General features: G+C 37.3%; 1 non-coding gene across 1 annotated transcript; it reads left to right on the top strand.

The window, feature by feature from the left end:
- Positions 1-3817: 3817 nt before the first annotated feature.
- On the top strand, positions 3818-3925 carry LOC148577228 (small nucleolar RNA R71). The gene has a single exon (XR_015903262.1). It is a non-coding gene; the product is annotated as a small nucleolar RNA R71 (small nucleolar RNA).
- The last annotated feature ends 1846 nt before the right edge of the window (positions 3926-5771 follow it).

Consider the following 5771-nt stretch of genomic DNA (forward strand, 5'->3'; position numbering starts at 1 on the left):
AATAAAATAGGATAAAAAGAAGAGAATATACTATAAATTCCAAACTATCAATGAAACATAGCTGCAATCATATGAGCGGGACTTATAGCTTTTTGCCTCTTGAATAGTTTTGGCATCTCACTTTATCCATTGAGGTTCAGAATGATTGGCATCTATAGGAACTTCAGATTTCGAATAGTGTTATTGACTCTCCTAGTTCAGTATGATGATTCTTGAACACAGCTTCTTTATGAGTCTTGGCCGTGGCCCTAAGCACTTTGTTTTCCAGTATTACCACCAGATACATAAATGCCACAGACACATAATTGGGTGAACCTTTTCAGATTGTGACTCAGCTTTGCTAAAGTCCCCAATTAGAGGTGTCCAGGGTTCTTAAGCACACTCTTTTTTTACTTTGAACCTTGACTTTAACCGCTCAGTCCCAAGTTTTCACTTGACACCTACACGCCACAAGCACATGATTAGGGACAGCTTGGTTTAGCCGCTTAGACCAGGATTTTATTCCTTTAGGCCCTCCTATCCACTGATGCTCAAAGCCTTGGGATCCTTTTTATTTGCCCTTGCCTTTTGGTTTTAAGGGTTATTGGCTTTTTCTGCTTGCTTTTTCTTTTTCTTTCTATTTTTTTTTCGCCTATATTTTTTTTTCTGCAAGCTTTGTTCTTTGCTGCTTTTTCTTGCTTCAAGAATCATTTTTATGATTTTTCAGATAAATAACATGTCTCCTAGTCATCATTATTTCAAGAGCCAACATATTTAACATTCTTAAACAACAACTTCAAAAGACATATGCACTGTTTAATCATACATTCAGAAAACAAGAAGCATTGTCACCACATCAATATAATTAAGCTAAGTTCAAGGATAAATTTGAAACTCATGTACTTCTTGTTCTTTTGAATTAAAACATTTTTCATTTAAGAGAGGTGATGGATTCATAGGACATTCATAACTTTAAGACAAAGTTACTAACTACTAATGATCATGTAATGAAGACACAAACACAGATAAGCACATAACATAGAAAACGAAAACAGAAGAAATAAGAACAAGGAATGAATCCACCTTAGTGATGGTGGCATTTCCTTCTTGAGGAACTAATGATGTCCTTGAGCTCTTCTATGTCTCTTCCTTGTCTTTATTGCTCCTCCTTCATTGCTTTTAGATCTTCTCTGATTTCATGAAGGATGATGGAGTGCTCTTGATGTTCCACCCTTAGTTGCTTCCAATAATTGTGTGGAAGAAAATGTATCCCCTGAGGTATCTCAGGGATCTCTTGATTTGCAGTCAAATGTTCTACCACTGAGCTATAGACCCTTGATGGAAGCTTTTGTCTTCCCTTTCCTCTTTCTAGAGGTTTCTCTGGCCTTAGGTGCCATCAATGGTTATGGAAAAAACAAAAAAGCTATGCTTTTTCCACACCAAACTTAGAATGTTGCTCGCCCTCGAGCAAAAGAAGAAAGAATAGAAGAATAAGAAGAAGATATGGAGGATGGGAGTGTGTATTCAGCCATATGGGTGGGATTGGGTGGGAGAGAGATGTTGAATTTTGAAGGTAGTGGGTGTATGGATGTGAGTGGTAAATGGAAAACAGAAGGGATGATCATGAATAGAAAGAGAGATGATGAGGTAGGTGGGGATCCTGTGGGGTCTACAGATCCTGAGATGATCCTGTGGGGTCCACAGATCCTTAGGTGTCAAGGCATTTACATCCCTGAACCACTTTAGGCATGTAAAATGCCCTTGCACACAACTCTAGGCGTTCAGCGCCAGGTTGGTGCCCATTTTGGGCGTTCAATGCCCCTTTGCTGCCATTTCTGGCGTTGAACGCCAGAACCATGCTTTTTCTGGGCGTTCAGCGCCAGGATGCTGCCCATTCTGGGCGTTCAGCACCAGAACCATGCTCTGTTCTGGCGTTTGAACGCCAGACAGATGCTCCTCCAGGGTGTGATTTTTCTTCTGCTGTTTTTGATTCCGTTTTTGAAATTTTTTGTTTGTTTTGTGACTCCACATGATCATAAACCTATAAAGACATATAACTAAGAAAAATATAGTTAGATAAATAAACATTGGGTTGCCTCCCAACAAGCGCTTCTTTAATGTCAATAGCTTGACAGTGGGCTCTCATGGAGCCTCACAGATGTGCAGAGCTTTGTTGAGACTCTCCAACACCAAACTTAGAGTTTGGATATGGGAGTTCAACACCAAACTTAGAGTTTGGTTGTGGCCTCCCAACACCAAACTTAGAGTTTGACTGTGGGGGCTCTGGTTGACTTTGCTTTGAGAGAAGCTTTTTCTGCTTCCTCTCCATGGTTGCAGAGGGAGAATCTTGAGTTTTAAACACAAGGGAGTCCTTATTCCATTGAAGGACTATTTCACCTCTGTCAACATCAATCACAGCTCTTGCTGTGGCCAGGAAAGGTCTTCCTAGGATGATGGATTCATCCTCTTCCTTTCCAGTATCCAGGACTATGAAATCAGCAGGGATGTAAAGGCCTTCAACCTTTACTAATACGTCCTCTACTTGTTCATAAGCCTGTTTTCTAGAGTTGTCTGCCATCTCTAATGAGATTTTAGCAGCTTGCACCCCATAGATTCCCAGTTTCTCTATTACAGAGAGGGGCATGAGGTTTATTCCTGAACCAAGGTCACACAGAGCCTTAAAGATCATGGTGCCTATGGTACAGGGTATTATGAACTTTCCAGGATCCTGTCTCTTCTGAGGCAATGTCAGTTGATCCAGATCACTTAGTTCATTGATGAACAAGGGAGGTTCAACTTCCCAAGTATCAATGCCAAATAATTTGGCATTCAGCTTCATGATTGCACCAAGAAACTTGGCAGTTTGCTCTTCAGTAACATCATCATTCTCTTCAGAAGAGGAATACTCATCAGAGCTCATGAAGGGCATAAGGAGGTTCAATGGAATCTCTATGGTCTCTAGATGAGTCTCAGATTCCTTTGGTTCCTCAGAGGGAAGCTCCTTATTGGTCACTGGACGTCCCAGGAGGTCTTCCTCCTTGGGATTCACGTCCTCCTCTCCCTCATTGGGTTCGGCCATTTTGCTTATGTCAATGGCCTTGCACTCTCCTTTTGGATTCTCTTCTGTATTGCTTGGGAGAGTACTGGGAGGGATTTCAGTGATCCTTTTACTCAGCTGGCCCACTTGTGCTTCCAAATTCCTAATGGAAGACCTTGTTTCATTCATGAAACTCACAGTGGCCTTAGATAGATCAGAGACTAGATTTGCTAAATTAGAAGCATTTTGTTCAGAGTTCTCTGTCTGTTGCTGAGTGGATGATGGAAAAGGTTTATTATTGTTAAACCTGTTTCTTCCACCATTATTAAAGCCTTGTTGAGGCTTTTGATCCTTCCATGAGAAATTTGGATGATTTCTCCATGATGAGTTATAGGTGTTTCCATAGGGTTCACCTAAGTAATTCACCTCTGCTATTGTAGGGTTCTCAGGATCATAAGCTTCTTCTTCAGAAGATGCCTCTTGAGTACTGTTGGATGCAGCTTGCATTCCATGCAGACTCTGAGAGATCATATTGACTTGCTGAGTCAATATTTTATTCTGAGCCAATATGGCATTCAGAGTATCAACTTCAAGAACTCCCTTCTTCATAGGCGTCCCATTATTCACAGGATTCCTTTCAGAAGTGTACATGAACTGGTTATTAGCAACCATGTCAATGAGTTCTTGAGCTTCTGCAGGCGTTTTCTTTAGGTGAATGGATCCACCTGCAGAAGTGTCCAGTGACATCTTTGATAGCTCAGATAAACTATCATAGAATATATCCAGGATGGTCCATTCTGAAAGCATGTCAGAAGGACACTTTTTGGTCAACTGTTTGTATCTTTCCCAAGCTTCATAGAGGGATTCACCTTCTTTCTGTCTGAAGGTTTGAACATCAGCTCTAAGCTTGCTCAGCTTTTGAGGAGGAAAGTACTTGGCTAAGAAAGCCGTGACCAGCTTATCCCAAGAGTTCAGGCTATCTTTAGGTTGAGAGTCCAACCATATTCTAGCTCTGTCTCTTACAGCAAAAGGGAAAAGCATGAGCCTGTAGACTTCAGGATCTACCCCATTAGTCTTAACAGTATCACATATCTGCAAGAATTCAGTTATGAACTGAAAAGGATCTTCAGATGGAAGTCTATGAAACTTGCAGTTCTGCTGCATCAAAGAAACTAATTGAGGTTTCAGCTCAAAGTTGTTTGCTCCAATGGCAGGAATGGACATGCTTCTTCCATGTAAATTGGAATTAGGTGCAGTAAAGTCACCAAGCATCTTCCTTACATTATTATTATTTTTGGCTGCCATCTCCTTCTCCTGTTTGAAAATTTCTAAAAGGTTATCTCTGGATTGTTGTATTTTAGCTTCTCTTAATTTTTTCTTTAGAGTCCTTTCAGGTTCTGGATCTGCTTCCACAATAATGTTCTTATCCTTGCTCCTGCTCATATGACAAAGAAGAAGGCACAGAAAAGTAATAATAATAATGGAGATCCTTTATACCACAGTATAGGGATCCCTGTGTGAGTGGAAGAAGAAGGGGAGACAAAGAATGTAATATAATGGAAGAAACACAACTGTGAGGATGGAAGAGATGTGAGATGAGATGTTAGGATATGAATGAATAAATAGAATAAGATGGGAGAGAGAGAATTTTCGAAAAAATATTTTTGAAAAAGAGTTAGTGATTTTTGAAAATAGTTTTTGAAAAAATGTTAGTAACTTTCGAAAATTAAGATTTAAAAATTAAATTAATTAATAAATTAAAAAGAAATTTTGAAAAAGGGGAAGATATTTTCGAAAAATGAGAGAAAGAGAGTTAGTTAGGTGGTTTTGAAAAAGTTAAGAAACAAACAAAAAGTTAGTTAGTTAGTTGAAACAAATTTTGAAAAGATAAGAAGTTAGGAAGGTAGAAAAGATATTTTGAAATCAATTTTGAAAAAGATAAGATAAGAAGATATTTTTGAAAAGATATGATCGAAATTAGTTTTTGAAAAAGATTTGATTTTTAAAATCACAATTAATGACTTGATTCACAAGAAATCACAAGATATGATTCTAGAACTTAAAGTTTGAATCTTTCTTAACAAGCAAGTAACAAACTTCAAATTTTTGAATCAAAACATTAATTGTTATTGTTATTTTCGAAAATTTGGTATAAAAATAAGAAAAAGATTTTTGAAAAATATTTTTGGAATTTTCGAAAATAACTAAGAATTTTGAAAAAGATTTGATTTTTGAAAAAGATTTTTAAAAAAAGATAAGATTTTCAAATTGAAAATTTGATTTGACTCATAAGAAACAACTTGATTTTAAAAATTTTTGAAAAAGTCAATCCAAATTTTCAAATTTGATGAGAGAAAAAGGGAAAGATATTTTTTTTTGATTTTTTGAATTTTTATGATGCAAGAGAAAAACACTAAAAATGATGCAATGCATGAAATTTTTAGATCAAAACAATGAATGCATGCAAGAATGCTATGAATGTCAAGATGAACACCAAGAACACTATGAAGATCACGATGAACATCAAGAACACATTTTTGAAAAGTTTTTAATGCAAAGAAAACATGCAAGACACCAAACTTAGAATTCTTTAATGCTTAGACAATAAGAATTCAAGAATGCATATGAAAAACAAGAAAAGACACAAAACATGTGAATGCAAAGATCAAACAAGAAGACTTACCAAGAACAACTTGAAGACCATGAAGAACACTATGAATGCATGATATTTTCGAAAAAATGCAAGATGCATATG

The sequence above is a fragment of the Arachis ipaensis genome, chromosome B1 (genome assembly GCF_059453495.1).
Source record: "Arachis ipaensis isolate K30076 ecotype BB chromosome B1, ASM5945349v1, whole genome shotgun sequence".
NCBI lineage: Eukaryota > Viridiplantae > Streptophyta > Magnoliopsida > Fabales > Fabaceae > Arachis > Arachis ipaensis.